This window comes from Periplaneta americana, chromosome 17, assembly GCF_040183065.1.
Source record: "Periplaneta americana isolate PAMFEO1 chromosome 17, P.americana_PAMFEO1_priV1, whole genome shotgun sequence".
Classification (NCBI taxonomy): domain Eukaryota; kingdom Metazoa; phylum Arthropoda; class Insecta; order Blattodea; family Blattidae; genus Periplaneta; species Periplaneta americana.
The window spans coordinates 44,048,704-44,057,283 of record NC_091133.1 but is presented as its reverse complement, the minus strand read 5'-3'; the positions used below and the strand labels follow the sequence as shown (position 1 = coordinate 44,057,283).

The 8,580-nt window shown below is 33.0% G+C and overlaps 1 non-coding gene across 1 annotated transcript; it reads right to left on the bottom strand.

Moving 5' to 3' along the window:
- Positions 1-1,038: 1,038 nt before the first annotated feature.
- On the bottom strand, positions 1,039-1,111 carry TRNAM-CAU (transfer RNA methionine (anticodon CAU)). The gene has a single exon. It is a non-coding gene; the product is annotated as a tRNA-Met (tRNA).
- Positions 1,112-8,580: the final 7,469 nt, after the last annotated feature.

Sequence of the window (8,580 nt, the reverse complement as noted above, 5' to 3'; positions counted from 1 at the left end):
TTCCTCTCTCAGAGTGAGAGTCCAAGTTTCACAGCCATATAGAACAACCGGTAATATAACTGTTTTATAAATTCTAACTTTCAGATTTTTGGACAGCAGACTGGATGATAAGAGCTTCTCAACCGAATAATAACAGGCATTTCCCATATTTATTCTGCGTTTAATTTCCTCCCGAGTGTCATTTACATTTGTTACTGTTGCTCCAAGATATTTGAATTTTTCCACCTCTTCGAAGGATAAATCTCCAATATTTATATTTCCATTTCGTACAATATTCCCGTCACGAGACATAATCATATACTTTGTCTTTTCGGGATTTACTTCCAAACCGATCGCTTTACTTGCTTCAAGTAAAATTTCCGTGTTTTCCCTAACCGTTTGTGTATTTTCTCCTAACATATTCACGTCATCTGCATAGACAAGAAGCTGATGTAGCCCGTTCAATTCCAAACCCTGCCTGTTATCCTGAACTTTCCTAATGGCATATTCTAAAGCGAAGTTAAAAAGTAAAGGTGATAGTGCATCTCCCTGCTTTAGCCCGCAGTGAATTGGAAAAGGATCAGATAGAAACTGACCTATACGGACTCTGCTGTATGTTTCACTGAGACACATTTTAATTAATCGAACTAGTTTCTTGGGAATACCAAATAATAATAATAATAATAATAATAATAATAATAATAATAATGTGTATTGGCAGAAGAATGCAATGTAAATAAATTGTAAATTAAAATTCCAGCACTCCCCTGAAAGAGAGTGTTCGCGTGCTCAGGAGAGGATTCGATACATAATAAATTTTCATGTATAAATTACAATAAAATAACATCTAAAATTAATATTGGAAAACGTATTATATGACTTTCACGTGTTAAATTTTATGTTACCTTGTTAACTTGTTTCGGCCTGCTATCGGCCATCTCTCAGAACTGGTTGTTGCTGGTCTTGGCGCCTTTTTTTGTTTACTAAAGATGTTATTATTTTGGTCCAACAGAATAATATCTGTTATAATGATGATTAATATTTGAGGAGAAAAATTCGCTCCGGCGCCGGGGATCGAACCCGGGTTCTTGGTTCTATGTACCAAGCACTCTGACCACTGAGCTACGCCGAATTCAATCCACAGCACCGGATCGAACTCCTCTCCTACAGTGTTATTTCCCTTTTGTGGCCTGACTCCAAGTTGGGCATATACGTTGACGTTTAGGCCTATATTTCAAGTCAAGTGGAAGTGTAATTTTGCTAACCACACATACAGAGACATCAATAAAGACATGAAAATTCTACACATCCAACCAAAAAGCCACAAACTAAACACACTTGAACAATACGAAATATACAAACACACAAAACACATCCAAATGAAATTCTCAACACACAACTCAATTTCAGAACACACACACTCTTTGACTCCACATTACACTACACAAACACATCCCCACACGAAACAAAACAAAAGGCGCCAAGACCAACAACAGCCAGTTCTGATGATGGCCGATAGCAGGCGGAAATATGTTAACAAGGTAACATAAAATGTAACACGTGAAAGTCATATAATACGTTTGTAAGTGATATAGTGTTAAACGTTGTGTAATCAAGATTTATAAAATTAATAATTTTATTACTTATTTAATTCCTTATGGCTTTTAAGGAACCCCGAGGTTCATTGCCGCCCTCACATAAGCCCGCCATCGGTCCCTATCCTGAGCAAGATTAATCCAGTCTCTACCATCATATCCTACCTCCCTCAAATCCATTTAATAAATAATTTTATTACTTATAATAAATTGCGTACATATATTATTAAATTTTAAACTTAGGAGGTAAATAGATGTATTTCTTTATTCATTTGTTAAAGATTCTAGGGCCGATATTAGTACTATGGTTGAAAGCAGTGCTCGTTAAACACTTGGGTTCAAACAGACGTATTGTATGTATGCTTTGGTTTTGTGTTTTTGAGTATATGAACGTAAATATGTGTGATTTTTTTGTATAAAAATTAAGAATACATTGATATAAATTTGATATATTTTCAAGACTTTAAATTCTAAAATCAATTTTCGGTAGGAAATCAATAAGTTCTTTTAGACATATCTTAATTATTCTTCTCTGTAATAAATCTAATGGTTTAAGGTTAGTTTTATAAGTTCTACCTCATCCTAATACTTAAAATTGAAATATAGACTAAAATAAGGCAATGTTAACAGTACTTATTACATCCATTGGCAAATAACTTAGTAACTGAACAATATAATATATAATCCTACGTAATTTTTTTACAAAGATAATTGATTTGTTAGTCTCATTTCAGATATTTACCAATAATGATGCCTACATATTTAACTTCTGAAGATTAATTTATATTGGACAATTACAGCAAATTACAGAACAACCAATGTAGTTTAAAGCTTAGAGAAGAATTAGACAATTTATAAGATTTAATAGTTAATGAAAAGGGAAGAACTTTAGTTTCATCAATGTTAAGAGAAAAAAGATTTAAAATCAAACCGTGTTTTTATTAATTTTAAACCATTATTTGCGTTCAAAAAAGTAACCTGCCAAGTTTTCCCTCCAAACAATAATACTGTATCAACTGCATACGAATACATCATTGTGGTTTTGTAAATCAATTGTTAATAAATAAGAACTTGGGATCCGGACTCCGAAATTTATAATGTATTTATTTGGGGATGGGACCTGATTCTGGCTGGGCTGAGGCATGATGGCCTAATTGTCAGCATCGGAATCATAAACGTTCCCTGACCACCTGTCGGACCTGGACATTCGTCGCATACACAGGGTGTTAAGAGATTAAGTAGGGTCCTTTTGAGAGATAAATTAGCAACAGGAGTTAAACATAAAAATATAATTTCATTGTGGTCGTCTGTGAACGGGTTTTGAGATATTCATACAAATAAATGGGAACAGATAGCAACATTGCAACATTTGTTCAAGTAACAGTAGCGGTTGACGCGCAAAATTACGTACAGATTTAGAAACAAAATTTGGGCACCCAAGGTTCAGTAACCGAATGCGCCACAGAGGGATATTTGTGGCTGTGCATTTCCTCCTTCCTCGATGCTACTTACCTATTAGAGTTCTACGAAATGTTTATTTGGCCATTATTCAGTCTATCATTCAATATGGTATAATTTTGGGGTGGAAGTACAAAAATTAATCTTAGTCCGTTAAATTTACTACAAAAACGAATAATTAAAATTTGTTTGAAGAAACGTTTCGATTATCCAACTAAATTAATTTATTCTGAATTTAATGTATTTAATATTGAACAAATTTATAAGTATACGCTGTTAAAATTTTATCATAAAAATCGTAATAAGTTTGTATTACAGACACACAATTATGACACAAGGCGAAATATTAATTCAACATTAGTAGAACCTGAATGTCTCACATCTGCTGGTCTAAAGCATAGCATAAATTTTGGCCCTCGGTTGTACAATGCTTTAACTAAATTACATCCAGAACTTCTAACATGTAACCCACTAACATATAACAAGAAAATTAGAAACGTGTTAATATCTTCAATTTGATTAAATAAATTTATAGCATATGTGTATGAATTAATCAACCTATATTATATTTGTATTCTATAATTTTGAAATATGTATTAGTCCTACTTTTCACGTGCGATATTATTCTTCTCTAGTGTTAATATTATATTATATAATTCCAATGCCGCTGTAATTATATTTTAGTTCCTATTTTATTTTACTTATTTATTTATATTATTATTATTATTATTATTATTATTATTATTTATTTTAATATTATATCTGAACTGCGACCGAGCACGAGCGCTGCTCATTCGGTCTCAAATTTTGTTAATACTACTGTATCTTCTTTTTATATTGCTTGTATTATTTTATTTGTATTTCTCTTTGTTTGTTTTGTAATTATATTTCTTTATTCTGCATATTTGAATTTAAATAAATAAATAAATAAATAAATAAATTTGTTAGTATTTTATCTACGAAATCTCCCACCTCTCTAACGTATCCCGTTTTCGTAAAATACGAATTTCCAAATTAAGCTAAATATAATTCAATTTTCTGAAAACTCATTCACAAAAGACCACAATGATATTAAACTTTTATATTTCACCTCACTGCTCTGATTCATCTCTCGAAAGGACTTTATATAGTCCTCTTCCATTGTACATAGGGCGCACAATGTGCCAATATGTCCTTAAATGCACAGACTCATCCCTGGTTTAGCCCTCAGTATCCAAGACAATTACCTATTCACTTACCTGTTTGGTAATATCAAACCAAAATCTGATATCAGATCCGATCTAAGCTTAAAGAAGTTGTAAATGAAACTATTGGCGAAACAAAAGTTAAATATAATTTTATATTTTGCATATACATTTAGTATTAAATCAATAATTGAAATAATAGCATGAAATTTCTTTGAATTTTAATGTTTGTCAATAAAAACAGATTCCATTCTTAAGATCTAGCCTAATTGAATGCAAGCCAATGAGGAAATCAAAATGTTTTGTAAGAGAAGTATACGAAAGAATAATGGAACACATTTAAATAGTTATTAAAGTATCTATTTATAAAAATGGTACGAAATTTTATATAATTCCGCTTTCTCAGTCTAATCCAATGAAACCTGACTAATTGATGTAACATAATTTGACCAATCAACTGAAATATAGTCCAGTCCGATCTCAACTAATGCAAGTCAAATTACATCTAGTCTAAATTAGACAAATATAACCATCCTTCCGCTTTGCTTCTTTTTCCTTGAATTGTCTATTCCATTCTATCTCACAATTTCATTTTTCTCTCTATTTTCGTTAGCCTTGACTCGTCTCCTTTTGATTTCTCCGTATTAGTATACATATAAAGAGTTGAATTAGACATAAGAATACATACTTAGATTCTCGTAACTAGGTATTGGTCCTGCAACAACACCACAAACCATTATACTGAGCGATACTCTCACTCTACGGAAACTTCTATTCCAAGACCGTGGCATCATTGTGGCGTTAGAGCTACGTTGTGTAAAGTGGGAACGAGAGTACAAAAACATATAAAATTATTTTGGATTATTTCGGAAAAAGTTAATTTTACAAATCTGTAAGTCCATTACACAAAGACTTGAACATGGTACAATTTATTCTATCGAAAATCAATTAAACATTAATTCCACAAGAATCGTTAATAAAGAGACCAATGAATAATTTAAAACATATTTTCATTGAGTGATAGGCGTTAAATTTTCATTTTTTATTAGCTGCAATACATATCATAAAAATTTGTTAAAAATGAGAAGTTATTTATGAAATCCCTTGGATTTAGTGGAACGAATTTATTCAAGATATGTAATATTTAGGTGGGGTAGGGACGGCTTTCAGAATTAAATAAGTAGTACCACAGCCAGGATAAATACAGCCTCTCCTACAATTAGATACTCGATCGAGATAAACAGTGTGGAATCACGCAATGAAAGCAGGAGAAACAATTAAAAGCCACCAGTTCGCACGTCCTTGAGAAAGAATTTGTGTGAGTTCCAATACTGCTGACTACTTGTCTCAATCAATCATTTACTTTTCAAAGTAAGTTAGGAGAATAATTTTGAACAAACAAGATAAAACGTGGATGTAACTTAATAACTACCATTTGAGGTATGGGATCGTGTGGAAAACCTCGAGAAATTTTAGGCAATGGAGAGAGATGGACCACGTAGGAAACCAAGAAGTACGAAGTTAATCTTTCAATTCTGTTTGCTTATCACGAGTGACGTCAGGGTAACGTTTCATGACAAGATGGTACAATTTTTCTTTCTTCGTAAGTCGAAAATGGATCGTTTCACGTAAAAAAAAATGTATTAAGTAATAACGAAGGACAATTTTCCAAGTTAATATTTTCTTCGCTATAGGACTGTACTCTATCATGCAAACGTCCTTCTCAGAAATGAATTATTATACAAAGAAAAGAGGCTGAGTACGACTTCAAATGTGAAAACCCAGAAGCTCTACAATTTCAATCTCTCTGAAGATAGTATTACTGAACTTATGTAAAGCGACTTATATATTCTAGAAATATAAAACCTGTTAACAAAATGAATCTCAGGAAGAGTACTGTATTCTATAAAACGCATATCAAGATATCCTGCGTTCGAGTCATCTGCGAGTTTAATCTCGATGATAGTTCAGACCTTTGTGTCTATCTCTTACACAGAGAGAAATATGAAATGGGGTCAAGTGATCTCGAGAATCTCATAGATTTTCTTCTTTAAATTCCTCTCCGTTTTAACTTACAAGCATGAAATTTATACTAGAGACATCTTTCAACCTTATGTAATTCACAATTACATAGTTAATTTTCAACAATAATGTAAATCTCTGTTAATTGTACTGTTTAATAGAGCACTACAATATTTCAAGCACACAGACATCCCATCTGATAAACTAAAGGATGGAATTAAAATAACACAATATGTCGTGTTATTCTAACTAGATTCAAGAAAATAATAAGATTTTAACTATCACGTGAGTGATTTGGCTTCTCTATATTCTTATAGACCTATAGCCAGAGAAGATGTAGATCATTCATTCATTCATTCATTCATTCATTCATTCATTCATTCATTCACAGTGTTCTGCCCAAGGAACACGTCTTTCACTGCAAACTCAGCATTCCCCATCTTTCCTATTTTCTGTTTTCCTCTTACAAACAAACATTCTGATGGGGGCAGGTAAGGAAGTTAAATATTTTTCTTTCACCATGTTAATAATTTCAAAAGAAGTGGTTATACAAATTTTGGCCACTCGACTGCAATTACGAGGGCAGTAAAAAAATAAGTTCGCCAGAGGCCGTTAACAGAAAGAATACACAATTTCATTTTAAAAATTTATTGGAACAGACACAGAAATTGTTGAGCTATTTTTCAACATATTCCCCACCGGAATTGGAGACATTTTTGTCATATCATGGGGTCGACAGAGAGATGCAAACGGCTGTCAAACTGGGGTTGCAATCCCGAACGGCTGACTTCTACGACACATTGATAAAAATTTGATCCCATGGTATGATGAATGTCGCAATTTCAGTGGGGGATAGGTTGACAGCTTAACAATTCATGTATGTTTCAATAAATCTTTCCATGTACTTGTGCTTTTTTTATGTACTGTATATAGCCCCAGGGAAACTCACTTTCTGGACGGCCTCGTAATTGCGGTCGAGTGGCCAAAATTTGTATAAGCGCTTTTTTCGACATTATTAACATGGTGGAAGAAAAAATTAACTTTCTTTCTGCCCCCATAAGAACGTTTGCTTGTCAGTCTCCGCATATGATCCATATATCTTAATGTCATCTATCATCTGATCTCTTCTTCTGCCCCGACCTCTTTTCCCGTTCACCATTCCTTCCAGTGTATCCTTCAGAAGGAAGTTCCTTCTCAACCAGTGACCTAGCCAATTCCTTTTCCTGTTCCTGATCAGTTTCAGTATAATTCTTTCTTCACCCACTCTTTCCAACACAGCTTCGGTTCTTACTTTGTCTATTTCACATGCTCCCTTCTTTTCCATATCCACATTTAAATGCTTCTAGCCGCTTCTTTTCACTTTGTCGCAATGTCCATGTTTCTGCCCCATACAATGCTACACTCCACACAAAACACTTCACTAGTCTCCTCCTTTGTTCTTTCTCCAGAGTTCTGCGGAAGATATTTTTCTATTAAAATCTTCCTTGGCCATTGCTATTCTCCTTTTGACTTCTTGACAGCAGCTCATGTTACTGCTTATAGTACATCCCAAGTATTTTATTTGAAACTGTCCACTTGTTTTACTGCTTCATTTAGTATTCACAAACCTACCTTCTTTACTTTTCTTCCTATGATCACTGTCTTCGTCTTGTTGGCATTTATCTAATAATAATAATAATAATAATAATAATAATAATAATAATAATAATAATAATAATAATAATGATGATAATAATAATACTATCATTATCATTACCGGTGGTGTTGGTGGTGGTGGTGGTGGTGGTGGTGGTGGTAGTAGTAGTAGTAGTAGTAGTAGTAGTAGTAGTAGTAGTAGTAGTAGTAGTAGTAGTAGTATTGATCGTCCATCTCTGCTTCGGCATATGAACGTGAGACCAGCAGCCGGCTGGTCGGTCTGAGTCCTTCAAGGGCTGTGACGCCATTTATTATTATTTTTTTTTGTTATTATTATTGTAGTAGTAGTAGTATTAACAGGGGCAGTCCAGCAGCTTTAGCAGCAGTAATAGTATTATGAGTAGTACCTAACATTCATGGACAGTATATTGTAATTTATTACGGTATATGCTATCATTCAAACAATGTTGGAAAGAACTCGACAAGAGTGCTATGACAAAGCTTATTATAGCTAATAAGAAAACACGTAACACCACATGAAATACTATTTATTTGTTAATTTTTGACTTGCAAGAGCATTTTTCAGGCGAAGGAGCTATTGTTATATATCAATATTACAAATATTTTTAAACTTTGATACAAAATCAATCTACGTTTAAACAAAATATGTGAGAAATATGAAATTATAAAGCAGAAATTAAAAACTA